General features: G+C 45.5%; 1 long non-coding RNA gene across 1 annotated transcript; it reads left to right on the top strand.

Annotated features, from left to right (window-relative positions):
* The first annotated feature begins 837 nt into the window (after positions 1 to 837).
* LOC144149172 (uncharacterized) lies at positions 838 to 6,284 on the top strand. Its single transcript, XR_013318217.1, has 3 exons — positions 838 to 1,183; positions 3,600 to 3,684; positions 6,165 to 6,284. It is a non-coding gene; the product is annotated as an uncharacterized LOC144149172 (long non-coding RNA).
* Positions 6,285 to 8,394: the final 2,110 nt, after the last annotated feature.

The following is an 8,394-nucleotide window of genomic DNA, read 5'->3' on the forward strand; positions in this document are numbered from 1 at the left end:
AGAGCTTGCGGTAGAAATATATTGCGACAGAAAAAAAAGGGACACAGCCAGACGAGAGCAACAAGAGCAACAACAATGTCAAAATATAACCTAAGGCAGAAAAACTTTAATCAAAGCACGGTTAAAAAAAAAAAAAAAAAAAAAAAAGGTCACTGAGCGGGTTTCGAACCTCCGCCCTTTGAATCAGTAGGCGAGTACTTAACCTCCAAGCCACCAAAACAGCACACGATCGGGTCGTAAACCTAGGTGTAAATACTTGAGCTCACATAGTCTTGCTAAGCCTCCATTTGAGTGAATTGTTTGCCTGCGTGGATTTGACGCACGGTGCTTTTGTGTGCGTGCGTGCGTGCGTGTGCGCACGCGCACGCGCGCGCGTGTGTGTGTGTGTGTGTGTGTGCGCGCGCGCGCGCGCTCGCGTCTGTGTGTGTGTGTGTGTATGTGTGCGTATGCGTGTGCGCGTGTGTTTGCGTATGTCTGCGGGGAATAATTTTTTTATCCGGCCGTTCTGTTTGTGAAAAGCCCACAAACAGTGAATGGTGAATGCTTGGACGCTGAACAAAACACAAAAGTCAATCTAGATGTAAATGACGATGATAATAACTTCGTTTGTTAATCCATTTTTATTCGCTTTTGAGTAGCAACAACTTACGACAACAAAAGACGTTGCTCGCATCAAGAAAATATACTGCCATTATATATATGTTTGCTATTATCAACTTTAACAAAATACTATAATGGCGTCTGCCTAGTTTGCTTCAGGGGTGATGATGAAGGAAGAAAGTAACTGCTAAAACTCTATGACTGCCAGATAGCCAACTGTAGTAATAAGTCTAGTCTAGGCTAGCATATATGCAGTCATTGTTATAGGTGCGCAAGAAAAGACGTGGTTGGTTCGTTGTGCGTGGTTTTGGTGGTTTGTTTTCGATTTGCTGGTGTTACGTGAATTACTACGGGCTCCTCCTGCCGTAATATTACGTGTTAGTGCTCTTGTGCCACCTGAAACATCGTGAGTGTTGGCAAAGCGTCTGTGTCGTCGCCGTACTGCGCTGCTGTAGCAAACGCACATCGAGGTCGCCATTTGACAAAATACCTGACAAGTTGTGCGTGCCTACGTGAATCAAGAGTCTCTACTGCAAGTTCCAGTCTGTCGACGCGACGTGTGAAAAATGCTGCGTGTTCTGCCGTAAGTAATTGTTTATCGTGGTGCATGTTAAAATTTTATTACGCGTTGCCGCAGTGCTGTTTTGTTAAACGTGTTGAGTATATTCCTTGGTGTTCGGCTCGCCGCGCTTCTTTTATTGTGAATTACCGGCTGCGTCGGCGCGGTCATAATGAGCTTCCAGGAGTGGCGGGCAGTATGCTGTGTGAGTGATCGACCCCCTTGCCATTGCCGGCAACGAAAACATTATGCTGACGGCCCAGCGGCCGCCGCTTGGCTTGGGTGGATTCGACGCTAAAGCTTGTTGCATGAAAAAAAAAAAAAAAAAAAAGAAAACTGCCCACTCCCCGAATTTTTTTTTTTTTAGGAGGCAGTTGACCCACAGTATATTTTTTTACAGGACGTAGGCAGCTTAGCATTGTTCTAACGGGTAGTTTTCGTTTACGGGTAAAGAAATGCAAGGAGGCTGCATTACATTTGTAGTTATAATACGTAAGAGTTGCATATACGTTGAATTTTCAACATTTAAGCATTGCTAGCAACTTTATAAGTAGTACCACATGCACAAGGTCTTTAGGCAGTGAACATTTGACCAGATAATTGTTTAGACGTCGCAGCTTGAAAACATGCTGTTCCAGCCTGCATTTCTGGTGCAGTCACAGGGCAGCTTTCACTGTTTTAATGCAAGAATTTTTTCCACCTTCCTAAGCTCGTCCAGCATCGTCATGATCAGACAGAAATTCTTGTGTGGTGTGACATTATTTGTAGCTGGCTTGCATAAATTGTGTTGACCGTAACATGTTGAGCATGGGTTGAACGTGTTGATTCTTACAAATATGCAATGTGATGGGGATACAATCACGGTGAGAAAAAGATTCAACAGGGCGTGGGCTTGCCACCGTGCTCCTTCACCATCCTGTTTTTTCGTTTCGTCAGCATTTCAACTTGCCTACCCCTTGGAGGTATTGGCACACTGAAACGTTCACCATGTGCCTCAGAGAGAATTTTTAATGGCGCCATGAAGACAAAATACAATTTTGTGTTATTCGAAAGATTTCGTGTGGTATGGTGCCCCCAGCACTTGTCCAAATGCAAACGATGCTTTATTCACTGAGAAATTCATTAATTTAAGCTAAAATTTTGGTTTTCCCGCTAAATCGTGCATTTTCAGGGTCTGCAATGACATCACAGGAACCGACCGCTCTGCAGCCGATTGGGAAACCTTATTTACCGTTAGTTAACCTAGATGGTGCCACCATACCGTGGCAAGCCGCTTTCTGCTTTTGTTTTGTTTTTACCGTATTTAAACGTGGCTTGTTTTTGTTCAGCGAGAAAATAATCGTTTCGTGAAACATAGTGCTCGCTCCACAAATATGGTCACGTAAGACACCGTTGCTTGTGTCAATCGGCCATTGTTGTCCGAGACAACCCCAAAGCCCCGCAGTCCTGTGCAGCTAAACCAAGCATAGTGCGCGCAGTACCAACAGCAGTACGCATCGGTACTTCTATGCTTACGTGTGCTTTCCTAACCTTTACTGTTGGTCCCACCATTCTTACTACTGTAAAAAGAATGTGCCCTAAATTTAAGCGCAAATAGTTCGTTCGGCAAGCTTATAGCCTCTGCCTAATTCGCGTTTGCTGTTGCCGCCCTCCGCTAACTGCAGAGCTGGCTGGTATGACATAGGTTCTGTTGCGGGAAATGAGCTAGTGGGTCGCATGGCCATTTCCTTTGTTCCTAATTTGTAGCTTATTTGAGTGGAGTTTATGTTAAAAATGGTGTCAGCGTGATTCTAGCAACGGAATCCTTTGAATGAACCAAACTTGTGTTTTCTCTTCATGGCTCCTTTAAAAGCCGTAACTACGTTTCGCACCCTCTGGACCAGAGAATATGCTTGCACAGTGGAAATCTGGGGCCACAGATTTCTACCACCTAGGGATATTTAATAGGCTTAGTTTAACATTAATTCAGTGTAAGGATGCTTCTGTTCCTTTAAAGTATGGCTGAAAGCCTTGTAAGGATTGTCATGTATGTACAGTGCTCACGGATTGAAATGCGACACTGCAAGCGCGTGGCCTGCGCTACATGCAGCGCCGCCAGTAGACGCCTGTGGAAGCTAGGTGTTGCATTGTGGTATACCACGAGGATGAGAGTGTTTTGACCATAAGCTTGCTGCTTCCGGTTGCCAATAAGCGGGGCAGTGGTTCCCCGCAGCAACAGCGGCGTCCATGGACGGCGCTGCATGTATTGGCGGCCACGCGCTCGCAGTGTTGCATTTCAATCAGTGAGCACTGTACTTATTTTTTAGCTTGAAAGAACTGAAGGTGCCTTTTTTGCACCTACAAAAAACAAATTCTGTCATGTCCTGTCAGAGCGAGTATTTCACGGCATTATACCGCATATTTACGGCTTGTTTACTACTTGAACTTCCATTTTTTACAGGGCCAGGTGTTTGACATGGAGGATGTACGTTGTGAGCTACCAGAAGAATTGGCTGCCTCCTGTTTCTATCTATCCTGCACGACCTGTAAGTGTAGTTCATTACGGCTGTGAAATGCATGAAAATCTCGATTTTGAAGGCTGAGAGAACATGAAAACATAGAAAACCATTGTGGCATTCTTGTGGTACCTTAGTGATATTAAGACATAAGAACATTGCAGAGATGGGGCAAAAAATAAGGAACCGATGAGGGTGAGAAACTTCCTGTTACCTTTCTTATTTTTTTTGTCGCATCAGGGCTGCGTCCTTGCTCCATGAATTAATTAATAACGACTTTGTCACCCTTGTTCACTGTGGTAGTTGCGTGGTGCCCACAGACAGTGTGTGGGGATTTTTCTTCTACCGCCTATTACAGATGAACTAGATCTTTAGACTTCTACTCAAAAGTCATATTATTGATTACATTACATGAGTGAAACAATTCCATGCACCCAGAAATAGAATTTAGGTGAATTCACTTCAATGCCCTAGATGCAACTTGTGCCTAGCAGTGAAAAGGGTGTATTACGTGCCTTTTTGCCACTGTGTTTCATGTAGTGTAATGAGTCTCACTGGCCATCGTAGCCCCCCCCCCCCCCGAACAGCTATTTACTCTAGCAAATATAATGATGGTCCTAATTGTAGAAGGGTACCCGCCGCGGTGGCTCAGTGGCTAAGGCGTTGCGCTGCTGAGCACGAGGTCGCGGGTCCGATTCCCGGCCGCGGCGACTGCTTTTCTGATGGAGGCGAAAAGCAAAAACGCCTGTGTGTACGAGATTTCGGTGCACGATAAAGATCCCCAGGTGGTCAAAATTAATCCGGAGCCCTCCACTACGGCGCACCTCATCGCCTGCGTTGCGTCGGCGCGTTAAACCCTACAATCAATCAATTGTAGAAGGGTACTCAGCAATTGAAGAAAGAGCTGGGGGGGGTTCTGGTTTGTGTATCAGACTTTGTTTGGAATATTGTTATGTAGCCACGGATAATGCAGGGTTTTTGTAAAAATATAGATTATCGGAGCAAACTTGTGCTCCGCAGTAAACATAAAAAAACACAAACCTCGAAGGAGTCAGCAAAGGGACGTGCATGGATGAGCGTTGGCGAATTGAATGCTGCAGGGTTTCTTTTGCACTCATTCATTTAGATCGAGAACATTTTCAATAAAAAACAGGAAAAGCTAGGATAGGGATCACAAAGCAACACCCTTTCCATATCAAACAGGACTGCTGGTGCAGCATACAAAGGAAAAAGGGGAAAAAGAAGGTTCCCTTAAAAAAGGATGAGATTGCAGGGTGTGGCCAGGTACTTGTAACAAAATATTTTGTAAACAAATCAAATGGCGTGGTTGGGGGCAATATTATGATGTTTATAGTAGGAAAAACCTGCATTATTTCCGAACAGTATGAATGCTCTGTGTGCAAACATATGCAAAAATGCTTGTGTGTTTTTAGCATTTGAGTGCACGTTACAGAGTAGTCAGCTCAAGTTACTGCGGTAGCTTTCCTCATTGCTGGTAAGCATAAACCCTGAAATTAAATTTGCTGTATTCGACCGCTTTAACCCTTTCACTGTCACTGATGTCCTGGTTTGTCTTCGAATTTCTCCTCCACGGTGTCACTGACATACCGGTGCGTTTTCTGTTGTGCGTTGAAAAATTCGTGCCATGGTGCAAAGTTGGCGCACCTGCACTGTTTGTGCTATCTGTTAAATCTTTCTAGTAGCTTGTATTTTCACAAAGTACAGAGCGACCACGCCCAGCTTTCGCTGCTTGGGGGTCACTCCGTGCACTGTACATCTGTTGGGATGAGTGACCACGTGGCACGCGTGCAATGATGGGTGCAAGTGTGCTATCCACCACGTTTTTCTAGGGTTGTTTTTTATTTCTGTTCCCGTGTCTGCTACCCATCGACACAAGGAAATATAAAAAGTGAGGAGCCAACCTAGAGGTTGGTCAGTTCATGGTGATGTACATTTTGCTTTTTGTAAGCAAGCACAGACAAACAAACTAGACAATGCAAGTGCTGTCTCGTAAACGAAATGCACAATAAAACTGCTGGCTTTATAGGTTCCAAAGAACGCGTAGACACAAGCAACTACTCATGATGACGACTGATCAATGCCTGTCTTAGCATGTTCATGCAATTTTATGTTGCCTTCCCTGCCCCCCTCCCCCCCCCATATTGCTTTGTTCCCACAGTACTGCTGCAATAATCTCATCTCAAATGTTCTTGCGAGGCTGTATAAATGCCAGTCATGAGGAGGCCATGAATCTAAACAGTACGTAGTTCTGGGCTGTGTTGCCTATGTAACAGTATGTCATATTTGATGTTCGTAAGCTCATTAGTTAATTTATGTGGTCTAAATTTTGTGGCTAATTTTGCAACCTAGAAGTTACACCTTCTCTTTCAGGATACTTGGTTCAGTTTTGTATGGGAACACTCCTTTATATTTATAAGCATAACCAGCAAATGTTTGAGACGTGTTTGTTTAAACCCCTTCATATGCGATCAATGCGTTTGTCATTTCAGGTTCAAGCGTGGCAGTGGCTATCCCGTCCTGTGAGGGGTAAAGATGAGGCGACACCTGGTGTGGCAGGCGGCAGCAGCACGTATGGATCCAACCTGAATAAAATAGTCAGGTTTGCAAGAGTCGTGTGATTCATGTGATTTTCGTCAGCTTGCTCTTACAGAAACAGCTGCAGCATGAAACAGTGACTGTGGAGCTGGCTGACATTTTCTACATGCAGCTGGCTGTGGGGCACTGTTATTTGACAGCATGCAAAGGGCACTCAAAAGGTGGAAGCTTGTGGGATACGTAGAGGACGGAAACATAAAGGATTCTTGGAGGACGCAGAAAGTCGGTGGCGAAATTTCAATACAGGGGACACACAAGGGACGAATGCGGTCTGTTGCCTTCAAGACATATAGGGGACACACAAAGGCCGTATGGTGTCTGTGTTGCCTTTGGGAGATAGACTGGACGCATGGAGGACGGAAACACACGGGACACTTGGAGTACGCAGAAAGTCGGTGGCGAAATTCCAACACAGAGGAAACACACAGGACGCACGCAGTCTGTTTCCTTCGGGACGCAGACTGTCTTTTGACTGGACATAGAAATTTTCATAAGGGTAGTTTGATTGCAGCAGTTTAATCGCCGGTGGTTTTAGTTCACACCTTGAGCAGTCCTGTTGTGCTCCGATGCGCTCCACGTTAGAACGCACAGGCATATGTTGTTTGTCCTTCAGCTGGGACTAACTGTAGAGGGCGAATAGAAACCCCAAAATAAATCGCGATTTTTTAAGAAAACAATTGCCCAAGCAGCATAGGCCTATTGCAAATAATCGGAAACCCCATGGGTACCCATTGGCTTCCGAGCTATCAGCCACTCATCGGCAACTCGGCTGCAAGTTTGATTGAGCGCCAAGAAAACGGCGACTGGAAGTAACATCACACGGAAAGCTCATCGGAGGCCAAGCTTTAGCAGACTGATAAAACCACATTTTGGCCACGCGCTTGCCCTGCGCCTGGCGTGTGCGAACACGACGGTTAGAGCGGTGAGCAGGGCACAGCTCAGCAAAAAGTAGTTACCTAAAGAGCCACAGCTCCGTGCCACGAAATAATGCGTGCTCAAACTAAAGTACAGCGTGTTGAAAATAGCGTGCGAGATATTGTTACACGTTCTGTAGGAATGGGGTATTTGTGTGTCCCAACGCAACGGTGTCTTTCGCACTATTTGAGCATTGTGCGTTTGCGCGTTCTTTTTCTCCGCGGCTGGGCTGGTGGACAGACGCGTCGCTCCGACGTCTGCGTCTCTTTTGTGACCGCCGTAGTACTCCAGTACGTGTGTGTGAGGTGGGTTTTGGTGTCGGTGGTTGTGTTTGAAGTGTACCTGACCGGTGGAATAACATCGTTTGCCTGCTTCGCCCCGCCGCTGAAAACGTGAGTCACCATTTCATTTTTCCTTGCGCGGTACGGGAGAGCTCGTGCTCGTTCCCGTCAAAACTTCAGCTTGCGTTTATAACAAATGGCGCGCGTGAGTGCTGTTTAGTGTTGCTTCTTGCGAAGCATTAAGTGCTCACATACATGTGCTTCCATTTGTGTGACTACAGTTTTAGCTATCCTGTTTCGGGCTTTGTGTTTTCCGAAGAAGCGGCCGTGCTCCCACTCCAAGTTCACGACGTTCAGCATGCGTTGAAGCAAGACTCGTGTGCAGCATAAGAGGTACGGATGTATTAGGCTGGCTGGCTTAATTAAACTACAGCTCTAAATGAAGCTTTCGTTTCATTATTTCCTTAAGCAATGGAAAGATATTGTCGAGCCGCGAAGTAATTACACTGCCGCTGGGATTCTCCGTCGGTTCCGCTCGCATCTGGCGCGTTCGACGAGAAAGATGTGAGCGGCGGCGACAGAAACACCGTAACCAGTTTAATACCTAATCACTTAGGCTTGAAGCGTCGCTGCAATTGTCGCTTTATTTGGTTACCCCTTGAAAATATAACGCAATTAAAGGTCATCAGGCTTTGCATCTACCTCCAAGTTGGCATAGATGACTTGCAATAAAAACGTGGACGTTCTTGCGTTCCGAACCCAATGCATAGTGCGTTGCCTTGAAGTGCGTTAGCTTGTAGTCTGATCCCGCGTTGTTAGGAAAAAAAATTACTCTAATAAAACGTTGATGGCACGACATTTCAGTCGGGAATAATTGTTTATGTGACTACAGAAGCCAGAACAAAATTTCATGGAACCGGTAGTGTTT

The sequence above is a fragment of the Haemaphysalis longicornis genome, unplaced genomic scaffold (assembly GCF_048455015.1).
Source record: "Haemaphysalis longicornis isolate Haplotype H1 unplaced genomic scaffold, Haemaphysalis longicornis Haplotype H1 scaffold_8, whole genome shotgun sequence".
Taxonomy (NCBI): Eukaryota; Metazoa; Arthropoda; class Arachnida; order Ixodida; family Ixodidae; genus Haemaphysalis; species Haemaphysalis longicornis.